At 46.1% G+C, this 14,392-nt stretch overlaps 1 protein-coding gene across 2 annotated transcripts in view; it reads right to left on the bottom strand.

The window, feature by feature from the left end:
• The window catches only part of LOC137632499 (inositol-tetrakisphosphate 1-kinase-like), an 84,698-nt gene extending 71,396 nt beyond the window's left edge, over window positions 1-13,302 (bottom strand). For both annotated transcript variants that reach the window (XM_068364461.1, XM_068364462.1), the window contains exon 1: window positions 13,186-13,302. The gene's annotated coding sequence lies outside the window, so the exon portion shown is untranslated. The remainder of the gene's footprint in view (window positions 1-13,185) is intronic.
• Window positions 13,303-14,392: the final 1,090 nt, after the last annotated feature.

Raw genomic sequence — 14,392 nt, 5'->3', positions numbered from 1 at the left:
TACCTACAGGAAGAGTCAAGTGTAAAGACCTAGAGAACCGTATGAAAGACTAAGTGCGTTCCTCTCCCTCGCGTCTGGGATTCCAAGGCCTTTGGGCAAGGAAGCTGCAAGTTGCCTACACCATCTTTTGTTCACAGACTGTCACCCATCCAAGTATTGACCAGACCCAACATAGCATAACTTCACTGATTGGACAAGAAGCGGTGTTTTGAACATGGGATGGCCGTTGGCTGTCTGAAAACTCCTTGGCTTTTGCTTGCTGGGGAATGCTAAACTGCATGTTGTGGCAAAGTATGTGACTACACCCAACCAAACACAGAACAGAAATCAAGTTGGCCAACTCTGGAAGAGGTTTCCATGGCAGGAGACCGAATCCGCAAACACAGTGCCCCATTTGCATGGAACTTAACAAGATCTTTGTTATTGGTGCTGCAATCATTGAAATGATAGACAGCGGTGAAGGAATCAACGAAGCACGACCTGAAACGGAGAGGGACAATAACAGCTGCCAATGTCCCGAATGTAGAGTGTAGTACTCTGACTTGTAAGAGACCTAGTGCTGGTAACAAGGAAGCAAGCTCTTGTACCTACTACCAAAACCCTTCCCGCGGCCTTGCAAAGGGATCAGTCAATGTCTTGCGAGACGCTCACAAGGAAGAGAGCACAACTGTCAGGTGTGATGTCCTTAGGGCCTTCCGAAATCAGCAGACACTGAAGACAAGGAGGCCGACACCCCTTTCTTTAAAATCGGCGGAAGATGAAACTCTTCTGCCAATGGAGCACTAGCTATGTCGAAGGAAAACATTTGTTAGGCTCACTTAGTCCTCATCTTTGCCAGCCACACACACAAGGGATAGGACAGCAACAGATATGCCCCTAAAAGGAACAGGTAGCCTATAGTGGATAACACCAGGAAACTTTAACACAAATACAATGATCAGGGATCACTGCATATCCTTGCTTCTGCCTTAAAGTCCCTCAAAAATGACTAAAAGGCCAATTATTCAAACAAAGAAAAAGCAAAGGATAAAAAGAGCCAGACGCGGATGCTGATCAGTGCATCAGCACTCTTCAGGGGGCTGAAGTCAAAGTGGAGGTGGTGCTAATCTGTTTGGGGGGCAAGGCCGACCTTCTACCCAACTGTGTTTACCTCATCACAAAGCTAAAGAAATGCTCTAGCTTCGCTGAAGTCGTATTCCTTTTAAGGGTGGAGGTTTGTATTACAGCATGTGTAGGAACAAATTATCAAATGATAAAAAACAGTCTTGAACTTTAGTTCCATTTTTTGGCCAAAGGGTAATAGGATTTCAAGTGATATTACAGTACTTCTACAAGCCAAATACCTTCACAACTCAAGAGAAAAAGGTAAACTTGATTCACAGAGTGAGAGACTGAATATCTTTTGAACATACATTACAGGAATAAGAGTCCTACAAATGACATTTTTTAGAGCTAAAGCCTTCATTTGTGATCGAAAGAGTATAAAAGTTGCATGTATCAAGCCTCTGTATAAAGGAAAAGGTGATGCAGACAATTTAAGTTCATATAGGCCAATATCAAATCTGTTATATTTTTCGAAAATCATTGAAACTGCTGTACACGAACAAACCTGGAAACATCTGAAAAATTCTAATGCGATACCTGATGATCAATCTGCATACAGAGAAAATTACCCCACAGAAACAACAGTGTTAGCGATTAAAAATGACATAACAGAAATTATAACAAATGGCAAGTGTTGCATTCTTGTGATGCTTGATCTAAGTGCAACATTTGATACTGTAGAACATACATATCTGATGGAAGACCTTAAAGCTATGGGCATCGTAGAACGAGCATATGACTGGTTTGTGAGTTATCTTGAAAACCGCAAAGTTAAAGTAGTAATGTCAAATGTTGAATCTGAGACAAGAAAACTAACCAAAGGGGTGCCTCAAGGCAGTGTACTAGGTCCTATCCTGTTTGAAATTTACACGATTGAACTGGCAAATATACTTGAAACTCACTTAGTTAAGTTTAAAATATACCCTGATGATACACAATTCTATTTCCCAATAGAATCAGTTGATGAAGCTAAAAGAAAGATACATGAAATAATGAATGACATTAAGGCTTGGATGTTTATAAAGAAGCTCAAGCTCAATGAAGATAAAAGTGAATGTATTATTTTAGGAAATGAAAAAGTTATTAAAAGAATCGAATGCTTTCAAAGAATTGAAATAGGTCAATCGATCATTGACCTAAAGAAATCTGTCAGCAATCTTGGAGTAATCATGGATGATAGACTGACAATGAATGAACATATAAATAATATGGTAAGAAATTGTAACTATCATATTAGAAACATGACAAATTCGAAGATAATTTGTATTTTTCCTAACCATACAAACCTTAGCTATTTACAAAGGGTTATTACTTTTAGCGTAGCTGAAATGGCGAGCCATTAGAATTTAACGAGGGTGTATTACCCCCGCGCTAGTTAGCGGGGGGGTAGGGGAGTGGTAGCTAGCTACCCCTCCTCCCCCTCACACACAGGTGAATACTCACTTTCACTTAGAGGTAGGACTTGTCTTGGGGGACAGGGCTGGCGGGCAAATATGTGTAAATAGCTAAGGTTTGTATGGTTAGGAAAAATACAAATTATCTTCGAATTTGTCATTTGTTCCGTAACCGAAATACAAACCACGCTATTTACAAAGGGTGACTTATCCCTTAGGAAGGGTGGAAAGTCCCCAGCCATACTGGCTTTGGCTTTACCCGGGGACTCAGAATCCGAGTGAGTCGCACTCGAGAAAAGGAGTCCCTGCACCTCACAAGTTCCTTGCACCGCAAGGAACCATGTGGCCTACGTAAGCTTGTGTGTGAAGGAAGAAGTGTGACCCGTCTTAGGCAGTTGACCTGGAGTTCCAGAAGGAACTCTGGGTTAAGACGTTCCCAATACCACCTCGTCAGGGTATGGGGGACGCGACAGTATTGACTCAATACTCGGAACACAAGGAAGCATGGTTTACCTGCAGAGGTTCGAGGTCAGCTATGCAGAGACCAGGATGCTGCTTCCCCGTAGAGGGGATGATGAAGAAAGAAGTAAGGGCCAGACATACTTCTTTCGTTCATGCAGACTAAAACCTGATAACAATGCCCTCAACCTTCTGCTACCTGTCCAAAAAGGAGCCTGAGGTTAGACCAGCTGTTGTGTAGCCACCACAGAGCGATAGAAAACGTATCGAGACTCCTGTGGGTCACGCCCTGCAGGAAGCGGGCTGCGAAGGTCATCAGACGCTTCCAGACTCCAGCTTGTAGCACCTGCGTCACAGAGTAGTATTACTCGAAGGCGAGGGACGTTGCGATGTATCCAACATCGTGCTGTAGGGCGACGTGACGGGGGAGGGTCTGAAGACAGGTCGAGATGAATGTCCTTGAGTCCGGGCTGAAGAGGTATACTGGTGACTCTCCCCCCATGTCCTCCTTGTGTTCCCAAATCGGCTGCAACTGAGGCCAAACTGCAGCTGTTCCCAGCGCTAACCTCTCGATTCCTGTACTGGCAAGAAAGAGAAGGTCTTGGGACATCAGACACAGAATGGAGACTCAAAATCTTGAATGAATCGGACCGAAGGGTCGGGACCCACAGATTCTGAGTCTAGCCAACAACTCAGGAGCGAGCCTGAATGTTGCCTTCCCCTCTTCCTTAGAAAGGGGGGGAGTAGTAAGAGACCAAGAAGATTGCTTACACACTGGCCGTGGCCAGAGTGAGCAGAAGACCCAGGGCGGAATACAATCCGAGGCCTGTCGTAAAAGGGTCTTGAGAAGATCTCTTAAAGGACTAAAAGTCCGAGCCATGCTCCAAGTTGGAGGTCTTCCTCCGACTAGGGCAGGGACGATCGTAGCTTCGCATGAGCGAGGATAGATCCAGCGGGCAGGAAAAAGTTATTCCTTTAAGCCTGAAGGTCAGGGAAAGGCTGAGCGACAGGCTTCATTGCCAAGAGCGGAAAGGAGTTTCCTCCCGCCGAAAGGCAATAAGACCGTTATTGCTGGAGAAGAGGCCTCACGGGAAGAGGTATATCTCCCACGGCACCAACCACCTTAGACTCTTCACTTTGCCTGGGAGACCCCTGTGGATGACTATCGCAGATGACGCGACCTCCGTACCGCGACTGTAGCGGGTTGTCTCTTCTAGAGGAGGAAGCGTAGTGTCTCCAGGCATGAAGCCGAAGCGACGCCCCGGTTCGGGAGAGATGTCGCAGTGTGGTTGCTTGAGTAGTCTGCGCCGTGGGAGAAGCTCTCCCGGGAGTTCCGTCAGGGGAAGCAGAGGGTCCAGAAACCGTTCTGCACATAGTCCCAGTGGAGCTCTCCCATTGAAAGGTTGACAGACAACCTGGTTTTGTTGAGACCCATTGTCCGCAGACAAAAAGGAGGGAAGACGCAGGCGTCGAAGTTGTCCCACCATCACCGGAATGCATCTTGCCAGAGTCTCGGGGTCTGAGACTGGGGGGAAAACTAGCGGAAGCTTGAGGTTCCAAGCTGTCGCGATCAGGTCCCCCAGACCAGCACTTGCTGGTTACCCAAGGTCAAAGACCCCTAGGTACACTCTCTCTATGAGGCTCTGCTCGGATAGTCTGAGAGAAACATTCCCCTGCCTGGAATGAGAGAGCCGATGGTGGAATTGAGAGAATCTCAATCATCCCGATATCTCTACTGCAAGATGTGAAGGTGTGAAAATGCGTCCCCTGCTGGTTAGCATGAAGTCGACACGCAACGGGGCGACTTGGCAGGAGCGGTAGGATCTGAAGAGGGGCCAGACTAAGGCCCTTAAGCCTGCCTGAATGATGGAGAGGTATCCTTCAGGTCTTGACCATAGGCCTGGACCGGAACATGCCCCCCCCCCCCCTTTCCTTTGACGAGTCCGAGAACCGCATCAAGAATGTGGGGAAAGGACGAGAATATCCACTACCATCAAGAGGCTCCATAGGTCAACACCCATTGTAGGTTTAATAGTTCCGCTGGTCCCATAGGGCCAGGGAGTCCGGTTAAACATTGCCTGAAGCCACCGGAACTTGGATCGCCCCACATGGAACTTATCCTGAGGCGACCGTTCGGACTATAAACGGGTCAATGAGGAAAGAAGAACTAGGAAACGTTCCAAGGTAGGGCTGAAAACTCTGCTTGACAGAGAACAGGTACTGCGACTCTCCTCAGTCTTGCCACGGTGAACCGAAAGGAAGGCTCGGAGGATGTGGTAACAGAATCTGGCGTCCCCAGGTGGTCACCCATCCAAGTACCGACGTTGCTTAACCTCGCTGGACGGACGAGAAGCGGGGTTTCCAACGTGGTAAGGCGGTTGACTCAATATCATGGCCAGATACTCCAGATGTTGAGGCAGAGGAAGAGAAGGCTCCAAGCAAAATACCATGAGCCCACACTCATGGTCAGCATTCGGAAGCTTTTCCCGGCGCTGAAGAAGGTCGAAACCCGAGCCTACCGGAGTTGACCAGCCCTCCAAACAGCAGAGGAGGCGGAAGTCTGCACCTGAGCGGCCAAGAGGAAGGCAGGGAGAGTTCTCTGGGGAAACAAACCTGCTATGCCACGGCGGGATAGCCACACTGCATCATAAGCAGGAATACTTGCAGTTTAGGCTGAATTCGACGAGCACCCTGGAAGATGGATGGAATGGAAACTGAAAGTACCCGTCCTTCCGATCCAGGGTTAAAGGAGTCCTGTCGCCTCGTTACCAGTCTGATCGATTCTGCTGGTCTACGCTGGCCGAAGTTTGTTCGACAAACTTGATCAGGGCTGAGAGGTCGACTATGGACATCCCCTCTCAGATCCTTCCTTACAAGAAAGGATCGACTGAGGGGGCCGGGGGTGAAGCCGTCGATGATCCTAAGGAAGACCTTCGCCTAAGGTATGGATCATTCTGCCCAACCGGGCAACTCTGCTGATGCTATGGCATAGAGGTTCAGAGACACTGAATTCGCTGACAGAGACGGCAGGCGCGATATCCTTGGCTACTCACAGAGATTGTGCGGGAATGGGCATCGGGAAGCTGTCATTCGGATGAGTAACCTTAAGCATCCTCCCAGCGAAAAAACCTGCAATCCTAGAGTTCGTGAACTCCTTTTAGGACTATGCCCCCCCGGGGGAGTCTCCCGTGCCATCTGTTCCTGACAGGAGGAAACTGCAATTGGACACCTTGTCCCAGTTGTCGTAGCCGATAACTTAGGCCGACGTGGTTGAAAGAAAAGGGAGCTGTAGCCCTGCAGAGTCTGGAAGAAAGCGCCTTGGAGGAGTGAAACCGGAAGTCGATTTACTCCGCACAGCAGACGTCTAAGTCTCTGTCCTTGGGCAAAGACAAAACTCTTCTCAAGGATGGAAGGGTGTCTGAGGTCGTTGACCTCCACAGATGAGACACCCGAATGAAGCCTTCAGTCAGCGCGTCCAGATGGTACAACATCGAGCTTGTCCGCAAGTAGATACTTAACGACGAAAGGCCAAGGTGCCTGAGCTCGAGAGGAGGAAAGTACCCTTGATCTTCCTGTAGCTTCCTTGAACCAAACCTCGGGCCGTAACCGAGGAGGGAAAGAACCTGGTAAGCTCCCAGAGGAAGAGGTAAGCAGTCACCCCTTGTCCGATGGAGAAATCTTCAACGGAAAGCCCCCCCCGCCAAAAATCCTTCCCGGGCGGGAGAAGGAGAGAGTACTCGTGCAGGAGAGGGGACCCTCGAGACCGACCTCTTGGGAACCAACTTCGCCCTGGGGGAAGTCACCACGAAGTCCACTCCTCTCTTTCTCTTCAGCGTAGGAGAGACAGCCGCTGGTTTGTTACCCTGGCCGGTGAGTGCTGGTTTCATAAACCTCATTAACGCCCGTGCCAGCGGATCAAACCATGTCTGCTGCTCCAAGGACACAGAGTCCGAAATCCTCGCTAAGGTGAAAGGGATCGGGCGATCCTTTGGAGAGGACACGACGGTTCCTGCCTGAAAAGAAGGTGGGAAGAATGCTGTACTGACCTGTCTTCGTCCTGCACTACCAACCTGTGCTTGGATGGAGGTGATCCCGAGTGCCGCCTAGGAGCACGCGTCCCTGCTGCTACCACCGGCTGTGGAATTCGCCGCGAACTATGGTCGCGCGAGGGCGAACAGTCGCGCAAAGGCGAATGGTCGCGCGGGCGCACAGGCGAGTGGTCGCGCGGGCGCGCAGGCGAGCGGTCGCGAGGGCGCGCAGGCGAGCGGTCGCGAGGGCGCGCAGGCGAGCGATCGCGCGGGCGCGCAGGCGAGCGATCGCGCGGGCGCGCAGGCGAGCGATCGCGCGGGCGCGCAGGCGAATGGGCGTGACGGCGAGGGATCGTGCTGCCGCGTAGGTGAAGAAGATCGCTGGCGGTAAGCGATGGCGAGCACCATGTGTAGGTGAATGATCGCGAGATAGGGTGCGATGGTGATCAGCATCCGCAAGAGGGCGAGCGTTCAGGGTTGTGCGATGAGGAGCAGCATGCGTAAGCGGGCAATCGTGCAGGGTTGTGCGATGGCGAGCAGCATGCGCAGGTGAATGATCGCGTGAAAGGGTGCGATGGTGATCAGCATCCGCAAGAGGGCGATCGTTCAGGGTGGTGCGATGAGGAGCAGCATGCGTAAGCGGGCAATCGTTCAGGGTTGTGCGATGGCGAGCAGCATGCGCAGGTGAATGATCGCGTGAAAGGGTGCGATGGTGATCAGCATCCGCAAGAGGGCGATCGTTCAGGGTGGTGCGATGAGGAGCAGCATGCGTAAGCGGGCAATCGTTCAGGGTTGTGCGATGGCGAGCAGCATGCGCAGGTGAATAATCGCGTGAAAGGGTGCGATGGTGATCAGCATCCGCAAGAGGGCGATCGTTCAGGGTTGTGCGATAACGATCAGCATCCGCAGTTGAGGGTCGCGCGATGGCGATCAGCATCCGCAGTTGAGGGTCGCGCGATGGCGATCAGCATCCGCAGTTGAGGGTCGCGCGATGGCGATCAGCATCCGCAGTTGAGGGTCGCGCGATGGCGATCAGCATCCGCAGTTGAGCTAGTAGCTGGCGAACCATGTTCCTTCAGAAGTGTTGGAGAACGTTGGCGTGCCAGCTGTAACACACGTGGGCGATCCGGAGATCGCTGGCGAGCTGACGATCGCTGGCGAGCTGACGATCGCTGACGAGCTGATGATCGCTGACGAGCTGATGATCGCTGACGAGCAGAAGGCTACGCGTGGAAGCCTGTGCAAAGAAGAAGAGTCCTTGACCCCGACCTGAACCGAAGTTCTAGATCGCGAGGGCGAACGTGGGCGCACAGGGCACGTAACAGGAACCGCAGGGAAGATCATCTTGAAAGCGCTGACGAACAGGAGAGCGCTGACGAACAGAAGGGCGCGCAGGGAAACCCTGACACGCAAGGGAAGAACCCCCGTGGGGGCAACCCTTAGCCCCGAAGGGATCGTTGTCCGCCGGGAGACTGATGTCCGTCGGAAGACCGCTGTCCGTCGGGAAGACCGTTGTCCGTCGGGAAGACCGTTGCCCGTCGGAAGACGAGATTAGACTGCTGTCCATCTGCACCAAGACGGAAGATCGAGAAAAAGAAGTTGTAGGCTGCAAACGGAGATTCAAAAAGGCGCCTCAAGCACCCTTATAGGGAGATGAGAGGCCCTTACGACGAGGCGGACGGAGGGCCTTACGGCGAGGGAGGCCAACAGCAACAGCAACAGAAGAAACCTCCGAAGAGGAGTCTCTATGAGTGTACTCTCTCGCGAACGAAAGAGAAACACTTCGTGGAAGAGACTGGTCAGCCAGTGACCTAAAAGGGGCAATCCTCCGAAGAGGAGCTCCTGCAGTTGCCCAGCCCCTTGAGCGAAACTGCAGGTGCGACCGCTCAGCACCAAGAGCATAGTCGCACGAAAAAAAGGCAAGAGAAGAACCCCCCAAAAGAGGAAAAGCTCAAGCCTGGACAGGAAAAAACTTCCCTCGGAAGGAAAGTTATCCGCCCAAGGAGGCAAGCCTCCTGACTGTTCTAAAATGAACTGGAGAGCTGTCCGTCGACACGGGAGTACTACCAGTAGAAGGAGACACGCCCCTGACGACAATACAAGGGGGGAGGCAGCAACAGCCGAATCCCCAGGACTCAACCAGACAGCTCACACCGTTGCTATATTACAGAAACGAACTGTAAAAAAATAAAAACAAATAATATTAGTACACATTCATTCCCCCGGGAAGGCTCCGAAGAGGAATCCCGAGGAAAAGGAACAAGAATTACACAACAGGCACGTGCCCTCACAACCACTTACACTCGCGGAAGGAGAGCTGTAACCAAAACAGAATTATAACAATTATAATTATGTAACTATGTAATTATGTAATTTAAAAATGAATGAACACTAAAGAAAAAAACGAAAACCCCGAAAGGAATCGTTCTACAAGCTGAAAAATTAACAACTACAATTAGATTCATAAACTAATTGAGACAAAATGTACGGCGTAGCAACCCCACCCACACGGGAAGGAAGCTACAAGGGCGTAGTAAAACATAGTAAAAGGGTGAACGACCTCAAGAGAGAGAGAGAGAGAGAAAGACCGAAGTCAAACTCGATCGCAACCCATAAAATTAGGCCGTGGTGGCCTAACTGCCGAGGCCTCCACGTAGATATCGTACACTACACACACACATCTGAAAAGGAAACTTACTTATTTCTATACTCAAATATATATACAAACATGAAAACATGTTTACATATATATTGAGTAAAAGAAAAGTAAGCGATTAAGTAAAGACAAAACAGACAATGGCTGCCAAGCGAGGACCAAGACAGAGACGTCTGTCACAGTCCGAGCCAAAAGTGAAAGTGAGTATTCACCTGTGTGTGAGGGGGAGGAGGGGTAGCTAGCTACCACTCCCCTACCCCCCCGCTAACTAGCGCGGGGGTAATACACCCTCGTTAAATTCTAATGGCTCGCCATTTCAGCTACGCTAAAAGTAATAACCCTTTGTAAATAGCGTGGTTTGTATTTCGGTTACGGAACAAATAGCATTTATTAGTAAATACTTAGATGAAAAATCTATGGCCATACTCATTAATCACCACATATTTTCAAGAATTGATTACTGCAACTCACTGTTCTATGGCTTACCAAATTATCAACTGAAGAAAATTCAGAGAGTACAAAACAGAGCCGCTAGATTAATAAAAGGACTACACAATAGGGAAAGAGTTACCCCTGCACTAATTAAATTACACTGGCTGCCGGTAAAAGCGAGAATTGAATACAAGCTACTCTTACTAATGTTTAAGATACTGAACCAAAATATCTAAAAGAATGCCTGAATAAACTAGAACTAGAAACAAATGTTAACATAAGACACATGAGTGACAAACATAGGCTATCTGAACCAAGAACAAATAGTAAATTTGGTGAAAGGGCTTTTAGCTACTGTGCACCTAGACATTATAATAAACTGCCAACTGAAATGAAGGACCTAAAGGGAGCAATTGAATTTAAGAAGAAACTAAAGACATTACTTTTCACAAGATCATATGATTTGGAAGATGCTACAATCAAAGAATTGTATAAGTTATAATGAAAATGTTTCATTAGATGATTAATATGGACCCGCCTGAGAAGTAGTTCACTCGACTTCAGTGGAGGGTTGGATTTAAACCCAAAACAAGTAAACAAGTAAAAATGAAAATCATGTTTTGTATGCGAGAGAACAGTTTGAGGGGTGAATGTATGAAGAGGGCTATGCCCTGTAACTCCCTTATTTTCAACCACATTGCTAAGAATACAGGGTAAAATCATAGTTTAACACAGGACAACATTTCTAATAGAAATAAAAAAACTTTTCCTACCGCGAATAAATTTGACCTTATTTCTGCCACAAATAAGCTGCATTTTCATTATCCCCCTTCCCAATGGACACACTTAACCTAACCTAGTACTTCCCAAGTCACAGACCTAACTGGCGGGGACCTGCCTTCCCAGTTCACAAGCCTACCAAAGTCACAGACCTAGCTGGTGCCAACTTTTCTGGACCCCACATCCCCGGTCACAAACCCTAGAAGTAAATCACAAGTAATGCCCAACCTTGTCTCTTTTATATGCAATAACACTGTAACTACAATAGGGTCTAGAAGTGAATTACAAACAATGGCTTACCTTACACGTGGTAAACAAACAAATAAGAAATAACTCAAGGGCACGGAATGCCAATATTTTGTGGATTTATGTAACCCAGAAAATAATGTATAGAAAGGAAATTTTTAGTTTTACCATTATTTAGCGATTCCCCGGTAAATTTTACCCACCCAAAACCCCTGGTTCCTTCTAAGTGGCCCCCATTACTGTAGGATAAAGTAGGGTGTATCTTATTTACTATTTATTTGCAATGGAAAAAAAGGTAATTTGTGAAAAAACAGTTTTTCTTTATAAAACCTCATTTCTTTAAGTAAAGCTTTTTCCATCTTTCTCTATAATAATACTGAATACAGAAGTCTAAGGGGTGTCACAAGGAGTGTTAATTAGGGGGGGAGGCATATAGGTTAGGTAAGGAAGGGGAAGTTTATGCTAGGTGTAGTTCTATGCATGAAGGAGGTCCTGTCCGTCATTATACAAAGGCCCTCAGTTTCATTCTTGTACGAGGCACTTTAACTGTGAAATAACCCTTGAGTAACTTAGGATGTTTTTCAACAAATACCATTGTCACGATAACAGTCAAGGATCTGATAGAAATTCTGGAAGGTAAAACGCACCTTTCCTTATAGGCTCAAATTTGGCAACCTAGCTCAGGTTACGACATACAGGGTTAGAATGTATTCCTGCAATTAACATTGTCAACTTTATCTTTTTTTTTATTGTGACTGATGCTTACTAGGCTAATTAGTTATTTTAATTAAACCAAAAATTAATATAAAAGTAGCAAAACCCCATACGTATATAATATGCTTAAAACTTGTAGCCTAAAAGCCTGCCTACTGCCGGTTGTCTATGGATACGTCCCTGATTATACACGATATCTTCGGATAGTCGTTCCGGGGGTCAGAACCCCCTGATACCTGACAGTAATTCTCTTGTAATATCACCCGAAAAAATATTATACAGGAGGAAGCTGCCGAAGGGACCTTCCATCAGGACGACATGGCTCGAGCCCAAAAATAGATTTTGGGTAGTTTGTAGCGCTACGGCCAGGCGTCCTAATTTGCTTATTATCGCTCCGACTGTTATCTTGTATAGAATAAAAACGTTTGGAAATGGTTTACAGATCTGAAATATGTTGTGTAAGGGGGGGTCCGGGGGGGGGGGGGGGCGCAGCCCCCCTGGGTAAGGACACGGCTTTTAGCATAGGTTAGGTGGATTTTTTAAGTTAGCTTCTCCCGTCGTACTCGTAGGTAAGGAAACTTTGTGTAAGGGGGGGTCCGGGGGGGGGGCGAAGCCCCCCTGGGTAAGGATACAGCTTTTAGCATAGGTTAGGTGGGTTTTTTAAGTTAGCTTCTCCCGCCAAAAATAGTTTTTAGAACGACGGCCACAGTTCAGAATATTCCCGTTTTCTACGGAATCTGGCCGTCACCCTACAAAGGCTCCTAGATTTTTCCTATGTCAAAATTCATTTTTTATATGAATAACAATATTTGTGACCATAGGAAATGCACTATGCAGGACTAGCAATGTTTTGAGAACCTTCTATATTGTTCGTATTGCTTTCCTCTCTGGAAGCTTGGAATGTCCATGGAACAAACAGCATCTATAATAACATTCGTGCAGGATTTTTGGCAAAAAACTAATTAGATGTTCCAAAAACTTACAATTCAAAAACAATCAAATATAACATCTAATTGTCAAAGAATTGTAATAAAATAGTAGGCTACACATGAATTCATGCAGGCTATTGTAGCCTAACCTATATCAATATGAACATCAGCCAAATTTTTCTTGATACCTATTCCGATATGAACAGACATAATCCAAAATTCGATATGAACAGACATAATCCAAGATAAGAGCTGACAGCCCTTTACACCATTGATATCAATAAATAATACAGGTTATGAAGGCCTGGCAGGAATACAAGGACATATAGCGTTATAACCCTTGCGTAATTATTACGCTAAGCGCATGACATGGCAGTAGAATTACAGTTGTTTATCTTGTAAGAAACATAGAGCTTTAATTCATAATAATAATGTATTCTTACCTGTAACACAAATGGAGTACTTGAAAACACGGTATCTTTCTTAACACTGGATTAATGATCAGATGCAGGGTTCCCAGATTATTTCGACTGGATTATCGTACATGAGCCTTAAAATTGTCGTTTTTCAACCAAAATTATCGTATACAGTTTCAATATAATTATTAGGGAGTTTCTTGATAGACTTATTTCAAAATATTTTAGCATAACTGTTTAATTAAACACACACACACACACACACATACACACACACACACAATGTATATACCTAAGGCATGTATAATTATCGTACGAATGGCACCCCTGCGCAGGATTGCCATTCGTACGATAATTATCGTACATGTACGATTGTTTTGGGTCCGGTACGACGTACGATACATACCTTGGGTATATACAATGTATGTGTGTGTGTTTGAATAAACAATTATACTAAAATACCTTGAAATAAACTATATATGTTACTCCTTAATAATCATGTTGAAAGTGTGTACGATAATTTTGGTTGAAAAAACGATAATTATAAGGTTCATGTATGATAATCCAGTGGAAATCATCTGGTAACCCTGATCAGATGAGACGTTGGCTGTTATCAGGGAGGACGCGTTCAGACGTCTACCTTGAAACACGAACAAGGGCTGACTAACGTTCTTTCCATAAATTAATCATTGTGCTTGAAATAGTTTTACTTTTTATTACAATTTTATGCTAAAATATCTTTTTTTATCAAACACAGATTATTATATCAATTACAAACACGTGCATTGGTTTACAAAAAATATTTTCTCGATAGAATCGAACACTTCCTCACTTGAATCCATAAATTAATCATTGTGCTTGAAATAGTTTTACTTTTTATCACAATATTATGCTAAAATATCTTTTTTTTATCAAACATAGATCATCATACCAATTACAATCACATGCATTGGTTTACAAAAAATATTTTCTCGATAGAATCGAACACTTCCTCACTTCAAGGCCGAAAGATCAACTAAACTTTAAAAAGGCGACAAATTGTCCTATTGGAAATGCATTTGGGATACTCATTATCATTAATAATCAAATCAATTTACTAGCTCAAGTCGCATGATATGCATTCTATCAAACTAATAATCGGAAGCCTATCCTACTAGAAAACAGTTCCAGCAAGTCGTGATGCAAGAGCTTCTTTACAAGAGGATTAATCATCACTGATAAGTAGAGAAATAAC

Source organism: Palaemon carinicauda, chromosome 41, assembly GCF_036898095.1.
Source record: "Palaemon carinicauda isolate YSFRI2023 chromosome 41, ASM3689809v2, whole genome shotgun sequence".
In the NCBI taxonomy this organism is placed as follows: domain Eukaryota; kingdom Metazoa; phylum Arthropoda; class Malacostraca; order Decapoda; family Palaemonidae; genus Palaemon; species Palaemon carinicauda.
This window is presented reverse-complemented; position numbering and strand designations above follow the sequence as displayed.